At 38.5% G+C, this 14,321-nt stretch overlaps 1 protein-coding gene across 1 annotated transcript in view; it reads right to left on the bottom strand.

The window, feature by feature from the left end:
- Positions 1-12,390, bottom strand: part of HAPLN1 (hyaluronan and proteoglycan link protein 1) — a 63,906-nt gene extending 51,516 nt beyond the window's left edge. Inside the window, exon 1 of the mRNA XM_049794534.1 lies at positions 12,316-12,390. The gene's annotated coding sequence lies outside the window, so the exon portion shown is untranslated. The remainder of the gene's footprint in view (positions 1-12,315) is intronic.
- Positions 12,391-14,321: the final 1,931 nt, after the last annotated feature.

Genomic DNA, 14,321 nt, shown 5'->3' with positions numbered 1-14,321 from the left:
TTTGGAACCATGAGTTTAGCATAAAAACAATGATGTGGTATCAACTGAGCAATGATTGATGCTATAGATGTACTCGCCATGCAGTTCCTCTGAATTTCCTTCATTATGATCCCTCTCAAAGCCATTGGAGATGGTCAGGATTAGATTGGCTTGCATGAAGATGGATATACACTTTCTGGGATAGTGTCACAATAGGAAATATATATGGCACTGAGCTGGAGGTTATGCCTTGCTTAACTGAACTGGTTGCATAGCCACATTTTATAGGTGGCTCTATACCACTACTAGATAAACTGATGAGGTTGCCTACATGAATACCTGTATCTTCATACCATCCTTGTGAGGAAGGGAAGTTTTATCATCCCAATTTTATAGATGGAGTAATGAAGGACTAAGAGATCTCAACTTATTCAAGGTCATGCAGGGATCTAAGTCTGAGCAGAGAACTGAACCTATGCTTCTCAAGCAACAGTAAAATATCTTTACAGTAAAATGTCTTAACTAGTCAGTAATACTTTCTTCCCTATTGCAAGTAATACATAATTAAAAGATAACAATTAATAACAGTTTTCAGATGCCTGAATTGATATTGTGTTACATTCTCTCTGTTAGTACAGCAACCACAGTTCTTCCCTTCAAACAGCAAGGAGTTAAGATGGCAATAATGATTCCCTGTAAAAGTCCTTGGTGGGCATTCCATTATGCACCAAGAAATTCTCAGTCTCAGTGACAAGGAAATATAAGCAGTAAGGTGCTGGTCTTCATCTTTTCAATAAAGTTGCCTGACTTGTAATCATACTAGAACTCCTGCAGCACTGAAATGATAAACTATATCAGAAGGATACAGCAAGCACTAACTTATCCTTAATGGTCTATTTTGTGCCTATGGACCTTTGGCTGTCCTCTACTGTGATTTTATTTCAGAAGGAGGAAATAAAAGGTCAGCGTCATAGGCAAATCTGTTGGCTTATTCCTCACTGTCCAAGCAATATGCTATATGGAATATATGTGATGTCATTTTGAGATGAAAGATAACACTTCAAAAGGCTTTTCTAGCACTGAATCAACCATGAAGTATACCCATAGCTTCCTGAGTCAGTCTAGAGATGCTGATCAGTTTAGTGCTAGACAATTACATTAAAGGTCAAAGCCAAGAGCAATTAAAGGCTGCATGACAGAAAATTGAAGAGTCAATTGGGAAACATAGTGTAAATAAGCCTCATGTTTTCTGTACGCTTTCTTTCTTTGCTTCCTTCTATAGATTCAGCTAAACACGGTTTTAAGAGGATAGTTCAACATTTGACAGCAGTAGTTACCATGCACAGAAGGGGTGAGCTTCCTCCCACACCTCTCTATTCTTGTTTGAGGAAAAGCAATATTGGAATTTTGATATTTTTCACTTTTTCTTTTCCACTACTTTTGCCCTTCTTCCTCTTTCCCTGAATGGCATCAGAAAATGCTGCTAGAGTGGAAGTTTGGCATAATTTTGTAATATATTGTCCTTCTTTATTCCTGTGCTTTTCTATATGCAATCATCCAAGAAAAAACCCATAGCCCTTTCTAGCTAAAATCAATGACTCTTTTTCTCTTCAGTACCATGAGTTTAGATCATACATGAGCAACTATGAATTTGTCTGTAGGAGACAAAGAATCAGAGATTAGCTGAGGTTGGAAGAGGCCTCTGGAGATCATCTAGTCCAGACCCCCTGCTCACAGCAGGGTCAGGTAGAGCAAGTAGCTCAGGTCTGTGCCCTGTTGGGTTTGGACTGTCTCCAGGAATGGAGATGCTGCCACCATCTCAGGGCAACCTGTTCTAGTGCTCAACCACCCTCACAGTTTTCTCTTATGTTTAAACAGAATTTCTGGTATTTCTGTGTGGGCCCCTGGCCTCTTGTTCCTGTCATTGGGCACCACTGAGATGAGAATGCCCCCTTCAGTCTCACTGAACCCAGTGATACAGTGAATTGCTAGACCAAATCATGTGGTTAGGACTTTCAAATTTACTTATGCAGTTCACCTAGTCAAGCTTTCCACTGTAAGCACAAAGGCCAAAAAGACTTTTCTTAGTGTGAGTCAAGACTCTTATCTAATATTATGACTTTGAAACCAATGACCTAATAAAACAAACTCACAAAATGTTATGAGAATTGCAACAGTAGACTGTTATGCTTTCTAGACTATCTGCCATATTTAAGCTTCCATGACAGAGAAATACAAACCAAATTCTCTTTGAGGTAAGCCCACATGTGTTTCCTTTGTGTTATATTGTCCTTACTAAAATCTGGGAAGAGCTTATGTACCTATAGAGAACCAGAATTGCCTTTCACATTTTGTTCAGATCTGCAAGATTTCCTAAAATGACAATATGCATCCTAAAAACACAGCGATAAAGTTACAGCTGTTGACCAGCAGACTGTTTAATTTGTCCTTTTGTTCATATTTATTTGCACATTGTGCAGGAACTGAACTTGCAAACTTCTAATTGCTAAAGAAGAGGTGTATTCTTGCTTCTGGTTTTCCTCCAGACTACAAAGACTATCTATAAATTTCCGTGAAGTAGACACAATGGGAATGTGACTCCATTGCCAAAAAAGGCATTGCTTATAGGTGGCATTTCTGTGGACTTAGAAGACAGAAAGTTAAAATCTATTGAACGAAGGTCCTGGATTTCTAATGACTGTGTGTCATAGTTTAGGGCATATTCAAGCCTGATATAAGAAATATACTAAACTGGCTATTTGGTGTCAAAGGAACTCAAAGATGGTGTGCTTCCACATTGGAGTCCCCCATCTCCTTCTTTTTAGATATATTTGTTAGGGTGAGCTCTTGCCCTCTGACACGTGGTCTCCATTATTATACAACATCTGTAAGATTTTATTTAACTTTTATGTGAGAAACTCAATATAAACTGGACAGTTGGTACTAATATATATATATAAAAGGATAAAACCTATAAATCGCAGTTCCACGGCAGTTTCTGGAGTAATAATAATAAAAGAATCAATGAATATCATTGTCTGCAGAAGGAGGGTTGTTTTCCAAGATGAGTATTTTGCACGCTGCAAGTCACAGAAATAAATATAGATTTGCTGAAACTCATAATCAGCTAGAAATAAAAAGTCACATACCCCCAATATAATGTCAGGAGGAGGCTGAAGTCCAAACAAACAAATTGCAGTAATACAGTAATGGTGCAGTCCTGAAACAACATTCCTCAGATAAAACAATATAATCTGCATCAATCATCAGATGCACCAAAAATAACTCACCCTCACAGTGTGACTTGACAGGGTCTATGTCTCTTGGTCTGGAAATAAATGTTTGTACTTTCCCTTGACACTTAAGAGTGTTTTCCATAGATGTGGTAGCTTTAGTTTTCTGATAGATGACCATTATTCCTTGGCAATGTTCTATTCAAGTGACATTATCTCATAATTCTCTGCTATTTTCTTCTGCTTGATACTTCTTGAAAAACAGTAAATCTAAAGTTTCTATCAACTTGGCACCTAAAATGAATCACTCAGTGCAGTGATATGCATAGGTGAGGATGTTTCTTTTGTCTCAGATTTGCAGTACATGATTAAAAATAAGTAATTCTCAAGCTCCATTTACCCAGATGAGATTTGAAGCCAGATTGGACTCAACTGTGTCTGCAAAGATCATGTATTTGAATTACTACATTCAAGAACAAAGAGTTGCCTTCATGAGACACAAACTGTGAAAACTCATTAACCTCTTTAGTTTCTGTTAAATACTCTTCTTCTTGTTCAGATGCCAAAGCAAGTCATAATTTTCGAAAGTCTTTCTCCCAAACAAAACTACCTAATTCAGTAGAATTGTAGGAAAGTTGTCCAACAGACAACCAAAAGGAGTCACCACCTTCATACTACTATGCATTTTGTCTAACGTGGTATTGAAAACTGAAACAATGGGACTTCACAGGCTTTCCACGCAACCTATGCCTGAGCTTTCTCATCTTTTAGAAATCTCTTTCTCCAGTCTTTCTTCCTGCAATATGTATCCAATACTTCTCCTTTTCTCTGCTATAGACATAGGGAACAGATGATTTACTTTATCTCTGTAGCACCTTTTTATAATTTAAAGACTATTACTATGCCTGTCCTTCAGTATATTCATCTGTAGGCTAGGCTAGGCTAGATTAGGTTTTTCAGTTGGTTCTTCCAACTCATGCTTCCTAAACTATCATTTTTATTATTTTCCTTATGACTTTCTTTAACTGGTCTATACAGCTCTCAAAATTGAGTACCTGGCACCAGCGCAAGCTCAGATGAGACCTTAAACTTTACTCATCTTTGTAGATTGTTTTGTTTCTGCTTCAGTTTACCAGATTCTATTTGTTGGAAAGACTTTTTCCAGTTTTTTCTCCAGTTAGGCAAGAACATTTTAACTTCAAAGCACAGCTTCGGAAAGAATTCAATCTCTCCCGATCCTGTGTTTTCTAAAAACTTAAGCATATTTTCTATTCCATTATCCAAGTTACTAATGAAAATATTGAAGAGTATCAAAGCTGACTAGCCCTGGCAAAATCCCATTTGATATGTGCTTCTATTTTCACAGTGAGCTATTGATTTCCTAAACAGTTTTGAAAACATGTCACACTAGTTTTATCAAGACAGTCTCTTCCTAGCTTGCTTATGAAGATGTTATACATGCCACTACCATTCTCCTATCCTACTGAGGAATGCCCTACTAGATTTGAAAGTTTTTCTTATTCTCTGATTTGATCAGAGTGGAACACACATTAAAATGCAGATGCAATCAGATATGGAGGTTGCCTTGGAAAAATGTAATAATTGCATGCTTCTCTTAGCCTGCTTATGGGGGAAAACAGAATGAAATGTCTGGAAACTGGATGCAACAATCCATTCATTGGCTAAAAGACCAGATGTTGGTATTAAAGAGAACCATTCAGACACATCAACAAATGTTTTATTACTCTTTTGATCTACTCTGAGACATTCTTGGTTAAAAGTTGCATATTTTTCCTGATGGATTTCCCAGGACATATCATTGTTTATTTAATTGCACAACACCTTTGGCTCCTGTACAGACATTCTACTTCTACCTGCTCTTTTCAGCTTTTTTTTTATTTTACATTGTCAGACTGAGACCAGCATGTCCCACATCTGGAGTGCAACTGCTTTTTCTCTGGCTCATGGTTTACAGGCTCAAAGGAGCTGTGTTGAAAGACATATAACCCCTGCAGCAGCCAAGTGATTCTATCTGTCTTGTACTATGTGCTCCCTTACGCACAGGGTGTAAGGGACCAGGTCACTTCAAACCAGCACAGGGCACAGTCAGATCAGTGTGCCATATCAGGCACCAGCCCCTGGGTAAATGACTCTGAACATGGTGCCTCTTACCCTGGCACTCAAATGTGTTGATAGCCTACTCCTTTAGTGAAATCTGACTATCTGAAACCTACTGTCTTTTCTCATTTACAACAACACTTGAGAGAACAGACCTGCAGTACAATGTGGCCAGATTATAATCTGATTTACCAAGCCTTTTAATCAATATTTAAGAGTAAAAAGGTTGTAGTCTGTAGTTATCTTTATCAATAATAACAGCTGAATTACGATCTTTGTTTACTGTTTCAGCTGAGCAAAATCCAGAAAATGTTTCAGATCAACATCTTTATTGTCTCTCATTGGTTCTTGGCTAACAGAGATAACCATTAAGTCCCCAAAGTACATAAAAACATGTACAAGTACATGTACAAAACAAGTACATCATCACGACATGATGATTTATGTGACCAGACACACCACCACATGTACAACCAGACAAATACACAGTCACTGCATTAATACATTTTTTAGAATCATTTAGATTGGAAAAGACCTTTAAGTTAATCAAGTTCAATCATAGTATATTTCAGTACACCAGTGAAAATGTGTTCTAATAAACCAATCAAAGAAAAAATACGGAAACTTCTGAACAAAAACCCAAAACAAACAAAAAAATCTGCCTGCCTGTTTGACTTGCTAATAAAAGCTGAATTACACTTTGTATACCTATTTTAAATCTATATAATCAAAGCTATTAAAGAAACAAGTTACAAACAGGCAGCAAAACTTGACATTTTGCTTCAGACATTTAGGAATCTGGAAACATAGTTTATCTGAAAATAACAACGTGCTCATTAATCTTTCAGGTTATGCATGAAATTAAAGAAGCAGAGCTTCAGTACTGCATGTACAGCATCCCGGGTGTTAGAAGATGGGAGCAAACTACCTTAGACAATAAGCAGCACGTATCAGAAGGTGGCAGCACCGGTATGGCCTGCAACATTTGCAACACACATGTATCACTGCAGTCTCAGTAACAGAACTACCACACCTAATCTAACATGATTCTTCTCTGATATGGTTCTTATAAACATCTTGGTTGGACCCAACACTATGTTTTCACAGCTATTACAAAACAGGTAAATTTGCAATGTGCTTTTCCCATTGCTAGGCAGTATTTTTGTATGTGGCTCAGGGCAGGTGTTTTGCTTGAAAATATGTTTACGGAAAAGAACAACCACCACATAGATATTTTGGGGTGTAGCACATATTTTCTCAAATATTAATAAATAGATGAGTAGTTACTCAGTTCCAACTGGAGAGTATTGAGGTTATTTTAGCAATTAAAGTTTTTTTCCTACATTAAACTTGTACTTCTACACAGATTCCATAGGTGCAGGTCTTGATTCCTCTACTCTTTGTAAATGTGCACAGTTTTACTTAACACTTTATTGACATCACTGAGGTACTTATGTCTATAAACCTAAACAGATTTGCAGGTCAGGAGCTTTATGTACTGCTTTTTGATCAGCCATGTGCAATATTATGGATGCCATTCTGCAAAGGATTAATAGTTTTATTCACTGAGCCCTGTCTGAGTTTCTATTGATTTCACTGAATTACTAATGTAAGTAAAGTTCTTACATATTGTTTTGCTGGATCAGAATCTCACAGTGCAGTGGTATTGTACCATCTCTTTTGTGTATATGATCTTTCAAAATGCAAAAGCCAAGCACTGATAGCCACTAACAAGCAGAAGAATGAATCACCAGTTTTAAAACAATGGAGGGTAATAGTCCGTATCCTAAAAACTACAAATCAACAGCAGTGTGCCATTTTACACAATCAATTTTCAATTGCCAGGCTCCAAAAAAAAAAATTTACACATTCTAATAGGGTATGTGAGCATATATTTTTGTTATATATATATTTATTTATTTATATACACATATGCACAGATGTACACAGACTGCCTCTTCTCTATGTGTATAGGCATTATTGTAGGAAAGGAATTATGAATGTAGAAAAGTGTTAATCACAAAAGATGTCATTACACCTCATGATGTAATGAACCAATACTTATTGATAAACTTCAGATGATGAGTTACCAGGTAACATGACATAAGCAGTGTAAATTAAAGAGATATGACATAATAAAAACCTGAAGCAACCCCGAACTTAATACATCCATTTGCAAAAGTACAGACCAAAATTGATCAAACCCAAATTTGAACTACCTCTAAGTTACTTTTCCTTCTTTTTCCCCTGGAGAAGTTTGAAACATTTGTGTTCTAATACTTAGATTTCTGCCAAACACATTTCTAATCTAACTGGTCTCCATTGCCCATATGTTCCTTGTAGGCTGCAAGTATTTAAAGTAATTTGGAGATATTATTAATGGAAAGCCGTCTCAAGATAATGGTCTTCTGCTATTAGACAAATGCCAAGATGACATTTTTTGAAGTAAGAGGCATATATCCAGGGACATTCTTCTGGTTTCACGATTTTATTTCTATTATGCCAGACAATTAACGATGTAGATTCTGCTGTAATATCTGCTCTAGGAAATGGTGGTGACTCTGCTTGCCAGTGACACTAGTGGAAATCTTTGTCCCGGGAGAGACTCTGTGACATTGCAAAGACTCTCATTAATACAGTTTGGTCTGATTCCATTAGCAGCTCTTGTGATTCACAGTACCAGGTCAGGTGGAGCTAAAAAGAAAGGTAGTTACCTATGAAGCACAACATCAAATCAATTAGCCCATTTGCTGCTGTGATATTTTACCTTTAACTTTGCCTCAAAAATAGAAAGGCAGATTTCCTTCTCACTTAGCCATTAACTTATGCATCATATTAACAATCTCCTATGGTAATATTTCATATACCTCTTGAGAAAAGTTTTCAAAGTAGTCGGTGCAGATTACTGGTCTGTGACTTCTTACTGCATATTTTAAATGTTTGGTTTTGGAGCCATTGATCATGTTCAAGATTTCCACTCTGTTGTATTAATTAAAAGGAAACAAAAAAATGTGTTTTCAAAGCTAAGTGAATGGCAAGGACATGGAAACTGTTTGTTCTGCTAAGTGTGATGTTGCCATTTGATTTATTGTTCAAACAGTGATGAAAATCAGGAGGAAGTAAATCACAGGGAGCTTGACTTTGCCAAGTATTTTAATACTTCTTTGCTCCAGGAGCCATTGTGGCACTTACTTGAAAAACGTAGGATCAGAACCATAGATTATTCACCACTTGGTTTAGGTGCCTAGGAGATGACTGCAGTGGAAGCTGTGATGATGGTTGTCGTGGTTTAACCTCAGCCAGCAGCTAAGCACCATGCAGCTGCTCACTCACTTCTCCCCAAATCCAGTGGGATGTGGGAGAGAATCGGGAAAAGAAGTAAAGAATTTTTAAAAAGCATAGGAAGTGGAAACATGTAAGCTGGTCACATAGCATAAAAACAGTCACAAAGTATATCCAGACTGATGTATGCCTGCTTAAAACCTTGTTGTTTCATGGGATCCTTTAGACCTATGACAATTGACAGCACCTGAACATCTACTACTGAATAAACAATCCAGTGGTCCAAAAAGCGATTTTCCTTTCCCTCATAAAGAGAAGGGACAATCCAAGCAATGAGTGTGTGTGAGGTCTGAGGAAGGTGGAGATAAATGACATGCACAGAAAAAGAAGATGGAGAGGGTTTATGGCCTTTTATTAGACATCAGAAAAAATTCGACATTTTCTTTGTCTATGACTATCATTGACAATATATTCAGGGACAAAACAGAAGAGGGTTTAACAAAAGCACATCCTACATGATAAAGGAGTTTTGGAAGGAGCTTTGAAATTCTTACTGCTGAACATAGCTTCTCCTGCCACAATATTTGTACAGAATTCTCTTCACTCTTACCGTAACAGCTCAGTATGTAAAACTAAGTGCTAATTTCTGGCTATTTGTTACAGAATGATTTAACAAGTCTTTAGAAATAGATATTAATAAATATCTGTTAATAAATTAATAAATAAAAAACAAACTTATTTTTATCAGATCTAATAGGCATTTAAAAAGCAGAAAGAACGTCCCCTAAAAATCTATGAGAAAAAAAAAGAAGCTAGCTGATAGATTTTAATGGTAAAACCAAAAAACCCTAAGCATTTACAGTTAAATTGCACCTGGATTAGTGGCAGATGTTCTGAGTAAAAGAAAAATCTTCTGAAAGACTCTGCAATATCCACTAGGTGGCATAGAGTGACCATGTTTCGGTCGTCTTATCTCCACAAAACCTCCCATTCATGCCGCAGATAAAGAACTGCATTATTAATTTATACCACTGCATCCACTCTACACCTAATATTTGTTTAGCCAGCTGTTTCCTCTAATCCTCCTTAAACACCATTGATTGAAATCCTAAGTATATTCAGACTTTTTTTTTTACCCCAAAGAACATTTTGTTACCCACAAGTTACAAGCTACCTTTTCAAGTGCAGTACTGTATGCTACAGTTACTAACAGTGGAGACAGAATGTCTAATACTTCCTCACAAGCAACAGAAGCAGCCTGTCATATGAAAATAATTTTTTTCCAAAACTTTTCATTTTCAGAGAATTTTAAGTAGTGAAATACACTGCCAGGTTTACAAAGAAACAGAAATGCAAAGTATTTCAACTTCCAAGGATAGTTTAACTACCGCTTCAATGAAAAGGCAAATGAAAAGCAGAAAATACTAATTTCAGTTCTCCCACTTTGTTCCTTGCAGTGAATTGGGAAACTTTGAATATATTTAAATATAAGCAGTTGCAAACTCACTTTTCACATGAAGATCTCAACACACTTTTTAAAGGTTGGTCAATATTATTTCCAGATTTTTACTGAGGGGCAAGTAGGTTAAGTGACTTGATTAAGTAAGTATTGATAACAGTTCTTTTGGCTCAAGACTGTGACCAATAGTGGACAAAAATATTTCTTTTAGTCACGTATCAGCATAAAATCAGAGAGGCTGGGGACCTGCAGTAGCAAATGCTCTTCTCATCCCTTTACAAACTGTAAAAACAAAGGTGCACTGCAGCATGCCACAGAAACCCTTCACCCTTTCCTGCAAACTCTCCCCCCCACCCTGAGCCCCAAGTCTTTGTACTACTTCAGAGTTTTTTTAGTAGCTGCTAGTTGTTTTAACCATGCTAACTGAAAATGAAAGGAAACCAAACCCTCTATGTTTATAATGAAAGGATGCTTCGCTGTGAATTACACTGTTAGTCACGTCTCTGAAGAGGACATTGCTGGGGATTATACTTTTCTTCATAATGACACAGTGTTTTTTCTCTTTCTTATTGGAATCTGCTTACACATTCAGGAATCTTATTAGGAATACGGGCCTTTTGGGACAATTTCAGTGCAGACCAGCAGTGTCTTAATTACTACATTGACTTTTTTTTAATTTGACATGAAAAAGCTGCTCCCTATAAAATAGTTTTTCCTATTTTTGCTTTAACAAAGCATTATATTGAAAAGTACCACAAATTAATCTTTTTTTCTTTCTCTCTGTTCTTTCCTGCATTCTTACTTCTTCCCTTTCCCCTTGTCACTAAATGTAATACAGGTAAGTACATAGGGGTTGGAGTCTCAGATAATGCAGTCAGAGCAACTCCACTTAGCTATGCTTAGGAGCTGAAGATCTGCCTCCACTAGATGTGAAAAACGAAAGCACGCACTGTCTCTGTAGCACAAGGACTTGGCATTCTGCATGACACACCTTGGCATGAGACTACTGACTCCTGGTTCCCTCTCCACAAGACCTGATAATAATTTTCCTGTTTATGATACATTTCTCCACGTGCTGAAAATGCCCTGTCTATAAAAACAGTGTTTATCGAGAGGGTATCCATAGTTACATAGCCTCACTACATCTATGTTTTCAGCCACCACATCATACATATTCCTAACAATATTTTTCTAACAAAATAAGAGGAATCTTTCCAGATTGCTTCTTTCCACACTGAGGCAATAAAACAGTCTTGCTAGCCATTAACACAAACTCATTGCTGTTAACAAGCTACATGATTCTCTTGTACACATTGCCAGGTTCCCAGAGTCTCCTGAAGGTGTTATATCAGTTACTTGACATCACACAGCAACATAGATGGCAACATTTTCTGCCCTGAAAGATCCTAGTGGTAATGAATCCCCTTTCTAATGATATACAAATAGCAATAAACCTCCTTAATTCAAACATGCAAATCCTTTCCAACCCTTTATATCCAAACCTACCACACAAGTAGTTTTGCCATGAAAAACATTCTGAATGACACATTTATATCTAGTTGACCCCAAGAACCAAATAAACAGCCAGTAAAATGATAGTTATCATAGGCATGGACCAGCTAATGTGCAGCTACACATTCAAAATGCTGTGGCATCCTAAGTTTTTTGGTGAGTGGAGACAATACAGAAACCTGTGCCAAATGTTATTCAGGCTTTCTCTGATAATAAATAGCCAAATATGACATCAGTATGTAATTTATCACGTTATCAAAATCCTTTTCCTTCTAAGTGGATGGTCAGTACTTTATGCAAATCTACTTCCAGCCCTTGAAATTCTTCCTCAGTCTACTGTCCTGCTTTTCCTACATACTAAAAACTTCTAAAAGCATCTGTCTGGATGGAGAAATCCTTCAGAAAGACAATTCTCTGTGAAACATACAAGCCGATAGGAGGAAGCCACAGAGCAGAAGCATACAACTTTTGTCTTTCAGACGGAATCTGCAGTTGCAATATGATCTCTCCTTTGGTAACACAGAGCACTTAAAGTCAAACACATTGAAGTTAGCCAGTTTCAATCCGTCTTTTGCACTCGCCCCCCGCCTCAGCTGCCAAACTAGATCGCTCGAAAATCCCTTCCGTGCAGCCCTGGAGCTGATGCCACAGACATTGCTTACTGGATCCCCATCCAACTTAGAGAAATAAAGGAGTAAAAACCTTTCCCAAAAGTTTGATTATTCTGTTTACCTTGTGCAGAGCTCCTGAGTTGAGATGGTCTCAGAACTCTCCAGCAGTTTGAAACAGAGGACAGCGAAGTGCGGAGGAAGTTTTTGGTGCTCACCTTAAGTCAGCGTGTGCGTGTGTGTGCCTATGTCCCGAATGTCTCTTTGTGGCTCTGGGTGGCAGAGGACCTGATTCAGGGAAGAGAAAGCCACTTTCTCACCGAGAGGAAAAGAAAAGCAACACGTCATGAGTTAAGTACGCCTCCAAGATGTCTTAATTACAGCTCAACGTGCTCTCCATTCAGACCCCAGGAATGAGAGGAAAAAATAAACCCACCCACACCCACACCCACCCACCCTGTCCCAGCACGCTGCCCTGTCCCCTCTAGGTCCCTGTCCTCACCCCTTAGGTCCAGCCCTCCCAGATCCGCGCCTAAAAAAGCCTCTTGCAATGCACACAAGTCCCGAGCTAAAAACCAAACAGGGCTAAAAAAAAAAATTAAAAAAAAAAAAAAAAAAAAAGTTGGTAGTGTTCCTCGTGAAGGGATCATTGAATTTAGGAATTTAGGGTGTGTGACACCCTGAGAAACATGATACTTGTGATTACTTGCCTCTGCTTGCTCCCAGCCCCCGCTCCTTATGTACCCCCCACCTTACCATTAACTCTGAGGGTGGGAACTGTGGCTTCAGAGTGGGAGAAAGTGATGCGTGAAAGGTGGGGGGGGTGTAGTGGGGTAGAAACAGCTGGACCTAACAGGATCCCATGGTGCTTTTGTTTTACCCCCAACTTCCAATTGAATTATTAATCCAGGAAACAAGCCCAGCTTCTCTTATTACACCCCAAATACAGAACATGCCTTGCTCAGGGCACTAGCATCACAAAACCCTAAATTCAGGAAACTGTTGGCACCAAGTCTTTATGCAATTTCTAAACACCACCTTGGGCCAAAGTGATCCTCCAGCATCCAAAATCTCTGGATTATGGTGTATTTCACATCAGCAGACACACAGGCAAAGGAGCCTGCTAAAATCTGTGCAATATGTGGCTTTAACCCCCTAAATCCCATGGAATGAAGAGCATACATGTTAAACCTCCCCTCTTACAACTGCAGACAAAAGGTGCTGCCATTGTTGTATCTCTAAATGTGTCTGTTATTTAAAAAAAAACAGCCAAACAAACAAAAACAAACCCCCAAATCAAATAACAACAGAAGACAGGAAAAAGAAAGAAAAAAGGCCAAGCCTTGATGTGGTACTACAGGTTGGCAAATCGGGGCCCAAATAATATTATTTGAATTGAAAGCAGGTGTAGTTGCTCTTCCTCCGCTTGAAAAAAATACGGTTCTTGATCTCTCAACAGCAGTAGGAAATGTATGCCTGAATTCTCAATCTCTAAATTCTGCTAGATTAAAGAACACAGGTAACCCAGGCAACTTGGTCTTGCAGATTCACTTTATCCCCTTTTCTTCCCCCTTTCTCCAACGCTAAACAGAAGAATGTAACTGTGCCACATCCACTACAACTCTCCAAAATAATTTTTCAGCCCAGACCCTGAGAAGCTTTTATCATTGTGGGTGTCAAACTCTCAGCCTGCATCATCAAAAGAGGCTGCAGCTCATCAATCCTACTTGATCAGGAAATGCCAGAGCCTAACACGTCCTGGTGCAAAAGCACATCTGAAGACATCAGTTTTACCAGTCACCAAGCAGGGGTCAGCCACTGCTGTGTCTCATCGGCTACTTCACAGCAGGTCTCACTGGAAGGAAAAAAGGAAAAAAACAACCAAACCCAACCCCACAAACCCAACCCAAACAAATAAACAGGTCTCTGCCTAGAAATACCAGGGTATTGGTTCGCGGTTATTATCTAAAGTGACAAAAGAGGCGCGACGCATTTCCCCGATGTAAAATAACTAGGTACTGGTGGCCACAACCGAGGCATTTCGGGTGCCAAGGGTGCACGGATAGCGCTGCCCCCCCCTCCCCCCCGGCCCGAGGCGGCACCCGGGGACGGCGGTACCCGCGCTCCCTT

Source organism: Accipiter gentilis, chromosome Z (assembly GCF_929443795.1).
Source record: "Accipiter gentilis chromosome Z, bAccGen1.1, whole genome shotgun sequence".
Lineage (NCBI taxonomy): Eukaryota > Metazoa > Chordata > Aves > Accipitriformes > Accipitridae > Astur > Astur gentilis.
Note: the sequence above shows the minus strand (reverse complement) of the source record. Positions and strands in the feature narration are given on the sequence as shown.